This window comes from Anomaloglossus baeobatrachus, chromosome 1, assembly GCF_048569485.1.
Source record: "Anomaloglossus baeobatrachus isolate aAnoBae1 chromosome 1, aAnoBae1.hap1, whole genome shotgun sequence".
NCBI lineage: Eukaryota > Metazoa > Chordata > Amphibia > Anura > Aromobatidae > Anomaloglossus > Anomaloglossus baeobatrachus.
The window spans coordinates 712,484,023-712,498,126 of NC_134353.1; positions in this window are offsets into that span (position 1 = coordinate 712,484,023).

A 14,104-nucleotide genomic window follows, 5' to 3' on the forward strand; every position below is an offset into this window, starting at 1 on the left:
GGTGTCCGGGCTTACATGCATTGGCCAATACATAAACTAAATATCTCTCTTTTGCAGTAATGCAGTGCCATATTTTCCCTAGTACATTTTTGGCTTTTTCAGTGTGCAACTGTTTGCATTTATAGTTACAATGTTTTTTCAGTTAGCACCTGTTCACATTTGTTGGATGTGCGGGTCAGTTTTTTGATATTTCTAGTAACTCTCCATACAGTGGCCCTCGCATTGGTGGAGTTGAAGACAGCAGGCAGAGGGGGAGAGGTACAAGTGGCAGAGACTGCTGCTGTGAGGCAGAGAGAGATGAGGCTTCCCAGGCATGTGTAGCACCCATGAGGCAAGGGGTTGTGTTACTCGTCACCGGGCTGGTGATGTGTGGTCAGGGGGATGTCACGGGATAGCCCTTTTGTCTGGTTTCGTGCCACCGAGTTGTACAATAATGAAGGAGGAGGGGATGATAATGGTGGAGGTTGATTTTGTGATGCCACCTGCGGTATGCGACCAGTGAATTAGCCGCCGCTAAAGTCGCTGTCCTCCGGGGCAGATGGTAGTAGCAGCTAAGATGTTTCTGCTCCTCACAGGTAGAGCGGGCCCCGGGGAAGATGATGAGGGGAGTAGTAATGGCGAGTGCCGAAGCACAAGGCGCCGGCAAGGAAAGTCGGACACAGTTTCTGCGGGTTCAAGGTTTCTTTACTCACAGTCCTCGTTTAACTGGGATATACTGGTCACCACTAGAGATGAGCGGTGTGCGAATCGAACTGTTCGCCAATCTCAAATTCAACCTGTTTTAGGCGATGTTCGAGTCGTTCGACGAACGCGAAAAATTAGCTTCAAATTCGACAGTTCGAGGTTATGTTCGATAATGGTTCGATCACCAAAAGCGGAACTGGCTTTTCACAGTAATACTTTCATTCAATGTTAATACAGTGGAACCTTAGTTAACGAGAACAATCCGTTCTGGGAGTGTGCTTGTTAACTAAGTTACTCGTTCAGCAAAGCAAGATTTCCCATAGGAAATCATTGCAATTCAGACAATTCCTTCCACAGCTTGTTAAATGTCCCATCCTGGTCCCCTATTGTGCCATTCCACACATGCACAAACACGTACAAACACACACAAACATACACAAAACATACACACTCACACACACACATATTATGCTAATGTGACACCCTGGACTAGCCAGGGGGTCACAGGTAGGCCCTTACACTACACCTGCCCCCCAAAAAGGTACCAACAGTCACCCAAAAACCCTGAGTCACCCCCATCTGTACCAGACGTCCACACCCGGGGGCGGAGTCAGGTGGTTGGCCACGCCCACCGAAGAGGATTGATATCAGGGGCGGGGAAAACCAGACAGTACAGTACAGTTCAGTTCAGCAGAGTACAGCAGAGTAGAGTGGAGTGTGAGTTAGGGAGAGGAAAGAAGAAGTCTGTCAGGGCCTAGGTTGGAGCCTAGGGACCCAGTGGCCAGGAGACAGGCGGTGGTGGCCGTCTGCAGGAGGCGGGGAGTAGAACCGGCGGAACCGTCAAGGCACTGGGGCAGGGTAGCAGCCCGCCGGTACCGAATCGGGGAGTCAAACCGAAACCGGAGCACCATGAAAGGGTACTCAGACCCCGTACAAAGCCTAGAAGCAACTGGACCAAGTCGAATTAACTGATTGCGGTCTGGACTTTAGGTCCATTCCCACCCCAAGTCCCGAGAGAAGGCAACAGCCCACCGAGGGGATAGGAAGCCACCGCCCTGGCACCAAGATCCCACAAGCCAGCGCCTGCGGGCAAAAGGGCTCCTCCTGCAATTACAAGTCAGGGAGCGGACTACCGTTGTTCAGGCATAGTAGTCACACAGCTTACAGAGGTGCAGGAGAAAGACGGACACCATCAACCCAAGTAGGGGGAACCACGCAGCCGGCTGCGGGCACCGACCACCATCCCGTTTTTGGTTTACCAGTGACTCCAGTGTGTTTTCTCAGAGTGAGTACACCAGTGCCCTCTGGCACCGCACTGCGCTACGCTGCCCTGCCCTGCAACCCTCGGGCATCATACTCACCCCAGCGGGCCCCGGGACCCACATCCCCTACCCACGGAGGGGGGTCAACACCTAGCTGCGCCACAGCACCACACCCGGGAGCCCCCACCATCACCAGCAGTGGTGGTGCCAATAATCACCACAACCCGTGGGTGGCGTCACGAACAATCTCTATAGCGGCCCCGGCCGCGCACCCGCCCGATCACCAAAACAACCCCTTCACAGAGCGACGTGACCCCCGGTCCGGAGACGCTCGAGCCACCGACACACACCCGAGCCTGGATCCGAGCCGCTCGACTGCAGCTGAGTGCGGGGCGGTACACATCGTCTCTTCTGGCGTCACGAACAGGATTGAACCAGTCCACTTACCCGTGGACGTGCGTCTTGAAGTTATCGTCAGCGGAGTCCTGCTGAAAAATCGGAGAAGTCGCCATCTTTTGGCACGAAGTTTCCCGCCTCAGTCCTTTTCTTCCCCAAAAAGAGCGTGAAGCGAGGCCCTGCCCCCTGGGATCAGAACGGCACTGTGAAAAGCAAAGAGATTGCCTGGAAGAAACCACGGGGGGAACGGATGGGAAAATGGCAGCGCTCCCGGCTGGGAGCAGAACGACTCCCGCCGCCGGAGTGGCGGGACTCCGAAGGTGGAGTGACCTTCGACGCTGAGGACCGCAGCCCGAGCCGGACCAGCGCCTGCGGGCAAAAGGGCTCCTCTGGCAATTACAAGTCGTGGAGCGGACTACCGTTGTTCAGGCAAAGTAGTCACACAGCTTACAGAGGTGCAGGAGAATGACGGACACCATCAACCCGAGTAGGGGGAACCACGCAGCCGGCTGCGGGCACCGACCACCATCCCGTTTTTGGTTTACCAGTGACTCCAGTGTGTTTCCTCAGAGTGAGTACACCAGTGCCCTCATCACCAGCAGTGGTGGTGCCAATAATCACCACAACCCGTGGGTGGCGTCCCGAACAATCTCTATAGCGGCCCCGGCCGCGCACCTGCCCAATCACCAAAACAACCCCTTCACAGAGCGACGTGACCCCCGGTCCGGAGACGCTCGAGCTACCGACACACACCCGAGCCTGAATCCGAGCGCTCGGCTGCAGCCGAGTGCGGGGCGGTACACTCACCTTACCTTCCGTTCCACTGCCGGCCTCCTGGGACTTTCAGTTCACTGGTACAAGATGTGTATCGGGTAACCATCGCGACCGATGCCGGAACTTCCGCTGCCAGAGCACTGACGTCAAAGGCAGGAGCCGCTTGCCTCTGATTTGCCAGCGCACTGCCTTTGAGTAGCGTCTGACAGAGGAAGTTCCTCCCTCATCGTGATGGTTACCCGATACACGTAGTTCACCGCTGCAGGATGTGTATCGTGTAACCATCGCGACAAGGGAGGAACTCCCTCTGTCAGTCGTTACTCAAAGGCAGCGCGCTGGCCAATCAGAGGCAAACGGCTCCTACCTTTGACATCAGCGCTCTGTCAGCGGAAGTTCCGGCATCGGTCGCGATGGTTACCCGATACACATCTTGTACCGGCGAACTGAAAGTCCCAGGAGGACGGCAATGGAATGGAAGATAAGGTTAGCATAATATGTGTGTGTGCGTTCGTGTTTGTGCATGTTTGTATGTATTTGTGTTTGCCTGCCATTGTTTTTAATAGTGTTCGAAAGTGTTCGACGAACACACCCAAAGTTAGACGAACCGAACCGAACTCGAACACTAGGATAGTGACTCATATCTAGTCACCACCGTGATGGGCCCCAGTCGATCCCAAGCAATTTGAGGTTACCACCAGTGTTCCCATTGTGAGTCCTTTCTGGTCGGGGTCTCTCCAATCCCAGTGTAGGTGGAATTTTGAACAGGCTGCGGGTGTTTCCTGCACTCTCCGCAGACCCTGAAATCCTGTGTAGCTGTAGAGAACCCGGGCCGAGCTATCTGCTCCAAGCCCTGGGTCATATGGCGCTCCCAAAAGAGTGAGGTAAAAGAAGTTTGGTCCGGGGTTCCAGGTGTGTCTCTCACTCCAAGCTGTGCTCGGGGCTAAATGGCCATGTGTGAAGATGCTCCTTCCTTTTTCCCCAAGTGGTGCCCGTGCCCCAGGTGGTTGTCCTAGTGACCTGCAAAGTCCCATGTCTCTTGATGGCCACCCCCTGTCTACCCCAGGCCATCCCCCTAGTGGGAAAGCACCTAACTGTGTTTTGTGTGTGAATGTGAGAAACACCAGCGATATTAACCTCTCCTTTCCTGGGATGAGTACTACATCTTAAGGGAGATGCAGTACGCTGTGGCGACTAAAGCCTCAGGGGTGCCACATTCCCCCACAGCAAATAGCAGCACTCCCAAGTTGCAACCAAACAAGGTTAGTACACCTCAATTTTTTTAGTATGCAATAAACATATTAACAAATGTTCCCTTTATGGAAGGCACCATCAAACATTTCAAAAACAGATACCGCTTAGCAAGATGATCAAGTGCAACAAGTAAAACAAACATCATATTTGCATGAAAAACAGTTATTCTTGCTTGGCTGGTGGTGGTGCCAGAAGGCTGCTCCCAGCCCCCTGGCTCTGGGCACCACTCAGAGGACATCCTTGGGTAAAGTATTCAATCTTGTCGCAGTGCCAGCAGATCGGCTGCCCATCAGCATCATAACGATCTGGAACCTGTGGCAGCGGATGCCTTCCACATCGCCGCCAAGGGAGGTTGTCAGCACTGTAAGCCAGTTCCACAGTTACAGGTTGCTGAGCCCCCGGGCAGGTTTGTACTGCTTTGATCAAAGTGGCCATTTCTTGAATCAGTTCCAGGACCTGGAGCTGCAGTCGAAATAGGCTGTACAGTCTATCTTTGAAGTTACTCAGTATGCGATTCTCCGCACTGGACAAGGCACAGGGTGTCCTGCTGGTTTCCGGTAGCGGGGCTCTCTTTCACGCTTTTTCTGGGCTCCACCCACGAAAGCATGCCCCCTCGTTTCCCGCTCTGCGCAAGTAATGGCGATTGTCCTTTTCAGGCGATACAGTTTAACACAGTTCTGTAAGACGCACAGTACCCGACTAGCCTGGGCACGTTATCCTGTTCGTGATGCCAAATTGTAGCACCCACGGGGCAAGGGGTTGTGTTACCCATCACTAGGCTGGTGATGTCGGGTCAGGGGGATGTCACAGGGTGACCCTTTTGCCCGGTTTCGTGGCCCCGAGGTGTACAATAAAGAAGGAGGGGGGATGATATTAGTGGAGGTTGATTTCGTGACGCCACCTACGGTATGCGGCCAGTGAATTAGCCAGCGCTGTTGTCGCTGTCCTCCGGGGTGGATGGTATTAGCAGTTAAGATCTTTCTACTCCCCACAGGTGAAGCGGGCCCCGGGGAGGATGACGAGGGGAGTAGTAATGGCGGGCGCCAAAGCGCGGGGCACCGGCAAGGACAGGTGGACACAGTTTCTGCGGGTTCAAGGTTTCTTTACTCACAGTCCTGGTTTACCCGGGAAATGCCGATCACCTCCATGATGGGCGCCAGTTAATCCCGTGCAATTCGAGGTTACCGCCAGTGTTCCCACTGTGAGTCCTTTCTGGTCGGGGTCCCTCCAACCCTGGTGTAGATAGAATGTGGAACGGGCTGTGGGTGTTTCCTGCACGCTCTGCAGACCCTGGAATCCCGTGTAGCTGTAGAGAACCTGGGCCGAACTATCTGGTCCAAGCCGCAGGTCCTATGGCACTCCCAGAAGTGTGAGGTAAAAGAAGTTTGGACCGAAGTCCCAGGTGTGTCTCTCACCCCAAGCTGTGCTCGAGGCTAACTGGCTATGTGTGAAGATGCTTCTTCCCTTTTCCCCAAGTGGTGCCCGCTCCCCAGGTGGTTGTCCTAGGGACCGGGAAAGTCTCATGTCTCGTAATGGCCACCCCCCTGTCTCCCCCAGGCCATCCCCCTGGTGGGAAAGCACCTAACTGTGTTTTGTGTGTGAATGTGAGAAACACCAGCGATTAAGCTCTCCTTACCCGGGATGAGTACTACATCTTAAGGGAGATGCAGTACTCTGTGGCAACTGAAGCCTCAGGTGCGTCACATATGCAGAGAAGAACACACAAAATGGCGGCACCAGCAGTGTGATGGCAGGGAAAACTGACAGAGCTTCGGCACAGCAGAAGCAGGCTGCTGCTCGCCTTGAAAAATATGCCCATGCTAACACCTCTTCAGCAGCAACAGGAAAATTAGATAAAGAGGAATTATCCCCTAAGGACAGACACAATAAACAGGGGATGCATACTCAGGAGCAACAGGGTCCACAATCTGAGGAGAGGGCACCGGATGTGAATGTAGAGGTTCTGTTGCAGGCAGCCTCCCTCTTGCTCCAGGATGGTGTACAATCCTCCCTGTCAGCCCCAACCAGTCTATATCAGGAGGAGTGCCAGCAATGTCTGTAAGTGTCAGAGTCACAGGTGCCCCTTAATTCCCAAGATGGCGACATATCTCAGTTTCTGCGACAGTCAGGGCCGCAGACACTGAGTGAGGGCACACATCAGTCTGGTCCACGTCAACAGGAACCCATCCTCTTAGATGTTAAGGCAGCTATCAGAATTTGCAATACATCCCTGAACAGCCTTACATAAGAAATGGGCTGCATTAAAGAGGAGGTGATCAATGTGAGGCAGGACATGAAAAAGCAGGCTGAGAGGACCATGACCCTGGAGGAAACAGCGAGTGAAATGGACAACATGCTGTGGCCTATGAGGAAGGATTGGCAAGCGCAGGGTAGAGCTAGTGATGCCATACGGGCGAAAACAGGATGACTTGGAGAATTATCTCCATAGAAATAATATCTGTAGAGTGGGGTTCCGGAAAGGGTGGAAGTCACAAAACTGATGGAATTCTTTGAGGACTGGGTCACAAAGACATTTGGGAAAGAGATGTTAACACCACTGTTTGCCATCGAGCGTGCCCATAGGGGCCCCACCAGACCTCTCCCGCGTATGGTACTCATGAAAATACTTAAATACTTCACTATACAGACAGGGACATAATATTAAGAGCAGCAAGGAAAAGTACGAATCTAACTGTGGATGGTCAGAAGGTTTCACTCTTCCCTGACTACTCGGCGGAAATTCCTGATCTATCAAAATATAAAATCAATTAATCTGATTGGTACACGGCATGGTGAGAAAAAAATTCCAAATGTCAAAATTACGTTGTTAGGTTGTTGCAATTTTTTTTTTAAATGCAATCACAGGCGATCAAAAAGAAGCATTTGCACAAAAATGGTATAATAAAAAACATCAGCTCAAGATGCAAAACATAAGCTGTCACTGAGCCCCAGATGCCAAAAAATAAGAATAGAGCCAAAAATGCTTTTTTTTTTTTAATAAACTTAAAAAAAAAAATTAACCCCTTTAAAGTAAAAGTATACATGTTTGGTGTCAACAAACTCGTACCAACCTGAGGTATATTTACATGTTAGTTTTACCATATAGTGAATACAGTGAATAAAATATCCCAAAAACATTGTGCTACTGCACTTTTTTTGCAATCATCGCACTTGGAATTTTTTTTCCTGTTTTTCAGTACACTATATGGTAAAACTAATTTTTTCATTCAAAATTGCAACTCGTCCCACAAGAAATAAGCCCTCATATGGCAAGATTGACGGAAAAATTAAAACGTTATGGCTCTCGGAAGGAGGGGAGGAAAAATTGAAACCGAAAAATGAAAAATGGCCCAGGTGTGAAGGGGTTAAGAACCAGACCCTTTTTTTGCAAGTCTGACAAGTGTCATTTTGACAGGTTATAACTCTGGAACTCTTCAACAGATCCTGGTGATTCTGACATATTTTTTTCATATTGTCCTTCATGATAGTTGTAAATTTAGGGCGATATTTTTTGTGTTCATTTGTGAAAATATCAGAAATTTGATGAAAATTTAGGAATTTTCAAACTTTCAAGTTTGATACTTATAAATTCTAGTTATATCACACAAAATAATTACTAAATTCACAAGAAATATTGCCAACATGGTGCAGATCCTTTAACTATTCAACCCCGCCTTCCGTATACATTGGATCAATGTAGCCATAGTATTTAAATCCCTCTGGGTGTTTTGATATGTTTTGGTATACGATGAAGGCTGGTTTCAATGGGTTGGGTTTCATCCATGTAATTGGTATATGGGATTGCACTGAATTTTCTACTATTTTCTACTATTTGGTGGTGTGATATCTTTGTTGCACTATATGTGCTGTTTTAAAATTTGTTAAAAAGAGGATTTTGTACTGGGAACCTGTTTTGTCCTATGAAAATATATTCTCTTTTGAATTTTTGAATGGTATACAATAACAGGAGATAATGAACCATACAATTTGTTGTGCAATTTCCACTGAGTAAGTACCCCATATGTGGTTGAAAACTGCTTTTGAGGCACAGTACAAATTGAAGATGGGAAGGAGCACCATATTGGAGTGCAGATTTAGTTGGAATAGCTTGCGGGTGCCATATCACATTGGCAGAGCCCCTCAGATACCAGAACAGCATAAACCCCAAAGTGACCCTGACACACCCACACCGGGGGCCGTGGGGCACTCATTACCAGGCCGCGGTTCTATTTCTGGGATGCTGCGGTGGCGGCAAGGCCCAGTTCCGTGGCCCCAGTTAAAAAGGGATATAATAGTTTGTGACGCCACCTGTGGTATGCGGCAAGATAGGTGCCGCCGCTGTGGGATGGGGCTTCTGGGGCAGATGGTGACGCAGCTTGGTTGGTATAGCTCTCCACAGGTAGAACTGGGCCCCAGGGTGGATGGGAGTAGTAGTAGATGATGGCGGGGATGCAGGGCCAGAGGCCAGGCGAATAACAGAGCGACAAGGGGATGCAGTCTCAAAGTTTTTACTCACTGTAACAGGTTCCAAGGTAACACAACTAGTCAGAGACCGCCTTTGGAGTGCTGGGTTTCATAGTGATGGGCTCCAGTCGATCCCGGGTAGTTCGGTGATCAAGACCGGTGCACCTTTCTTATGTACCTTCCATGGTCGTCTTCCTGTGCTGACTCCGCTCCTGCCTGCCCCTCGCCTATGCACACAGTACCCTGAGCTGGTGTCCACGAACCCTGTCGGGTGGCTTGAAGCTCTATCCTTTGGCCCTATATGGTCACCATCCAGCGGATTCGTGTGCGGAGTTGGCCTTGGTACTAGATGTGTCCTTAGCCTCTGGTTTTACTAGCAGAGCACATTGGTTCTTCTCCTCTAGTCTAGGAACAAGTTCCCGTTCTCCAGCCAAGTCCCTCCACTCAAATATGTTGTATGTGGAACGTGGCCACGGGAGTGTGGGACACTTCCTGTGGGCTATAGGAGCCTTTCTGTCTTGTGCCTGGGTCGAACTACACCAGCTCCAGACCACAGGTTTTCACTACTCCACTGTTCCTTCTCTTCTCTCTGACACTACAGAGAGTGTTGTGTGCTTTGTGTGCATACCGGTGGATGATCTCTTCCTTACCCAGGATGGAGCACCACTCCTCTGGCTGAGGTGCAGTACCTCTGTGGCGACTGAAGCCCCAGGGGCGCCACAACCCCATTTTACAAACTACACCCCTCAATTAATTCATCCAAGGGTGCAGTGAGCATATTGACACAGCGGTGAATAAAAAATAATTACATTTTTACCACTGAAATGTTGTTTTAACCCCAGATTTCCAATTGTCACAAGGGTAATAGGTAAAAAAAAGTCCCCATAATGTGTTGCACAATTTTGCCTAAACATGGCAATACCTCACATGTGACTGTACAGTACTATTTGGCTGCACCACAAGGCTCGGGAGGGAAGGAGTGCCATTTGATTTTTGGAGCACATATTTTCCTAGAATAGTTCATGGACTCCATTTGCAGAGCCCCTAAGTGCCAAAACAGAAGAAATCCCCCTCAAAGGATCATAGTTTGGAAATTACACCCCTCTGGGTTTCATCTATGGTTGTAGTGACTATTTATTCTCTGGAAAATGCCCATGGTGGCAAACTTAGTGAATGTTGCAGAATTAAAAATTGCAAACAAGTCCTTGTTGTGCCCTGTACATTGTAGTGCCCATATATTGTGTCCAGTTCATGCTTCTGTAAACCTGCACCCCATACATTTAAAGAGGTTCTCCTCACTACAACAATGGCAAACATGTGGATGCTAACTGTGGTTTAGGCAAAGTGGGGCTCATAAGAGAAGGGGGGGCTGCATTTGGGAGATTTCTTTTTTGAAGTGGGAGCTATAGCATTTTTCCACAGCCTTTGTGCTACAAAAAATGTGGAAGTCTCCTATATCTCCATTATCCGATGACAGACCTCAGTGGGGACTTGTGTTTTTGTTGGTTTAGTCAAATGCTATTCCTTGTCAATTTTGGTACAGAACATTTTGGATCAGTTCACATTTATCTTATGGTCCCTTTTAAGCACTTACAGTGCCTACAAGTAGTATTCAACCCCCTGCAGATTTAGCAGGTTTGATAAGATGCAAATAAGTTAGAGCCTGCAAACTTCAAACAAGAGCAGGATTTATTAACAGATGCATAAATCTTACAAGCCAACAAGTTATGTTGCTCAGTTAAATTTTAATAAATTTTCAACATAAAAGTGTGGGTCAATTATTATTTAACCCCTAGGTTTAATATTTTGTGGAATAACCCTTGTTTGCAATTACAGCTAATAATCGTCTTTTATAAGACCTGATCAGGCCGGCACAGGTCTCTGGAGTTATCTTGGCCCACTCCTCCATGCAGATCTTCTCCAAGTTATCTAGGTTCTTTGGGTGTCTCTTGTGGACTTTAATCTTGAGCTCCTTCCACAAGTTTTCAATTGGGTTAAGGTCAGGAGACTGACTAGGCCACTGCAACACCTTGATTTTTTCCCTCTTGAACCAGGCCTTGGTTTTCTTGGCTGTGTGCTTTGGGTCGTTGTCTTGTTGGAAGATGAAATGACGACCCATCTTAAGATCCTTGATGGAGGAGCGGAGGTTCTTGGCCAAAATCTCCAGGTAGGCCGTGCTATCCATCTTCCCATGGATGCGGACCAGATGGCCAGGCCCCTTGGCTGAGAAACAGCCCCACAGCATGATGCTGCCAACACCATGCTTGACTGTAGGGATGGTTGTTGAGGATAAAGAATTGAGTATCCAAAAATACTTAATTCAGCCATTTCATAGACTCAGTTATATAGTTCAGTAGATGTAAACTAACACACATATTTGTGAATGCTTTTGTTTCTTACTAACATGTATATATGTATATTGCATATTCAGTGTATTTTCCTTAGACACAGTATATACCAGCACATGTAATTGTAAAGATGGCTGCCATTTCCTGTTTTGCACCCAAGACAGATGGACAAAGGAAATTCCTGGAGTCTGGACTGACCAATCCAAGGAGGATGTGGAGATCTCTCTACGTCATGAAGCCCTGCCCTGCGATACTTGATTGGACTAAAACTTTTGTTTACACCCCCTTACTGCTTGGTCTAGAGTTTCTTTCAAACAATAAAAAGAGCACTTGGTCAAGAGCCAGTCATGGAGATAGATGTAACTGACTTGCTGTCCAGTTATTTAGTCTCGAAGTGCACTCATGACATTTTTAATTAGAAACAGCAGCCAGATCTCGAGAGATCCTTTGAGTCTCATCATCATCGTCATTTTGAACCTTGACAGTTGGCGCGCCAAGTGTGGGGCCACCGAGAAGGGAGAGTCAGAGCTTCCATTTTCCGGACGTCTGGGGGCTACTCCACAAGTATCCAGGTGTTGCTCGATATCAAGGATTTGATCACCCTTCATTCCACGGTGAGTATCATATACATTGTGTGTGCTGTTTTACCTGTGGTTCGAGAGACACCTGGCGAAAGGGGGTGGTCACTAGTCCGGAGAATGGTAGTGCACCGGAGACCTAACGGTGTGACTGTCACTCGCCGGTGAGCTATAGGACCCAGTCCCCATAGGGGCTAGGCGTAGGTTTTAAAGGATCCGGCTGTCTGTATTTCTGAGCTGTAAGTAAGGTAGAAATGGGGGGCTTTTTGAGTAGCTGTTGATTTGTATATAGTGTATGGTTAATCAGGCTTGTGATTTCTCTGTTTGGTTCTCGGAGAGTTAATTGTCTGAGCAGACAGCTATAGAAATGGTGGAGAGAAGCCCAGCATGCCTGCAGTCTCTTACACAAAAAGGAGGGGGGTCAGTCCCCCACTGGCTACTTGGGCAGGGACAGACTGCAACTCTACATCCCTGCATTTCTCCACTAAGAGGAAAGCAAGAAAATGGTGGGGGGGTCACTCGCTCACGCAGCTACGTTCTTTTGCTAAGAGGGCAGCAGGGAGGAAAGTTTGTGTGTGTTAGACAGAAGGGGGGTCGGTGTGTGTTGGCCATTGCCCACCGGCTGCTTGAGACAGAGCGGAGATCGAATTACGCAGCCTGCATTTTTTCGCTGAGAACAGAAGAGAGCAGGAAGCAAGGGGGGGTTTAAGGAGTGAAGAGGCAGAGACCGGGGGTCAAAACAGCGCAGCTCTTTGGAGTGAGGAGAAAGGAGGGGTCAGTGGAGGTGGCTGCAGCCTTTGTATAGTAAAGCAAACGGAGAAGTTGTAATGATTTGAAAGAAAGACAGACAAGTGTTATTTGGTTTGGATTGGAACAAAAACTGACGGGTTCATGCGTTTTTCAGTATCTACAATTGTTTGTTTTTGAACAGAAGTATGAGAACTAGCGATTCCCCTGTGTTGCGGATGACACAGCCACTGTTTATTAGATATTAAATATTAAATATTGAATAAATAATAAACGAGGCGGGAAGGGTTCTGTTAACTTAAAGTGGAATTAGCGTATTCCCCTGCGGTTCAGGCGCATGTCACTGTCTGCGTGGCAGACGAGGCGGGAAAGGATCTCACTTTAGTTAAGGTAAAAGTGTCGGAATTAGCGGATTCCCCTGCGTATTAGACGCAAGTCACTGTTTGCATTGGATATGCAAACGAGGCGGGGAAAGAATTCTGGTTGGAGCCGGCCGGTCCAATTAGAGCACTGTATACTCTGTTCAAAAGATAAATATGTTGTTTTTAGTAGGAGCTGAGAACGCTGTCGCCCTAGTTGCAAAAAAAAAAGCGGGAAAAAATATAAAATATTGCAAAAACTTGTGTAAAATTGTTAGACTACCACTAGATGGCAGGCTGTAACCCATATTGATCTCTAGTGAGTTTATAATGAAGAACAAAGACCCCATTCACTGTCTGTTGCTGTTTGTAGAATCACTAAATGTTTTTCTCTAGCTGTGCCTCATGGTTTTCCTTTAGAAGTCATTATATCTGGTGCTAATCAAATCTCTCCTTTGTATGCTGGAATGCAAATTTACAGGCACTAAAAGTATCCCTGGTTTACTACGTAGTTCCAGCCACTCCCAGTACACCCAGGGAGTCACAACATGGATGCTACACCCGGAAGTCAGGTGCCTGGAACTTCCTGTGGCAGCCGTCTTGCTACACCCACTGATGGCAGTACACCTCATAAGCCACGCCCCTCGCAATGGCTCTTTGTTCAAAGCTCTCCACCCATCCCCGGTGGGAGGTGTTCTGTGGTATAAATGACTAACACATTTGAATAAGTATAAATAGTATATTTGTTTACTCAGCTATCCAATACATGCAAGTCACAGATAAGTAAGTGAAATTTTTACTGAATTGATAAATAGTCAGAGATAAGAATGGAATGTGTCTTTCCCCAATAGTGACGTAAGTTTGGTTTAACCCTTGGAGTTCAGGATTTCCCATTTTTAGTTTGCTGTTTATACCTGAATAGGGAATATTAGATTTCATGGGATGTGCGATTTAATTTCTGTGTTGTTTTGTTTTTAATGGCGATTTATTCAAACAATATATTTTTATTTTGTGACTATCACCTTTTCTGTTTTTATGATTATTTCTAAACAATTTATATATTTTTGCAGGTTAGTCGCCTAGTCACAGCTGTCATTTAATCATGTCTCAGTTATTTTTACTATGAAAGGTTTTTCTTTTCTTTATGGATACAGTGTTGTTTATCGTAAGATTTTAAAATTCCCCAGCAATGTATGTTGTTGTAAGATATACGTTATTTTCAGTGTTTGTTCATTTTAGGT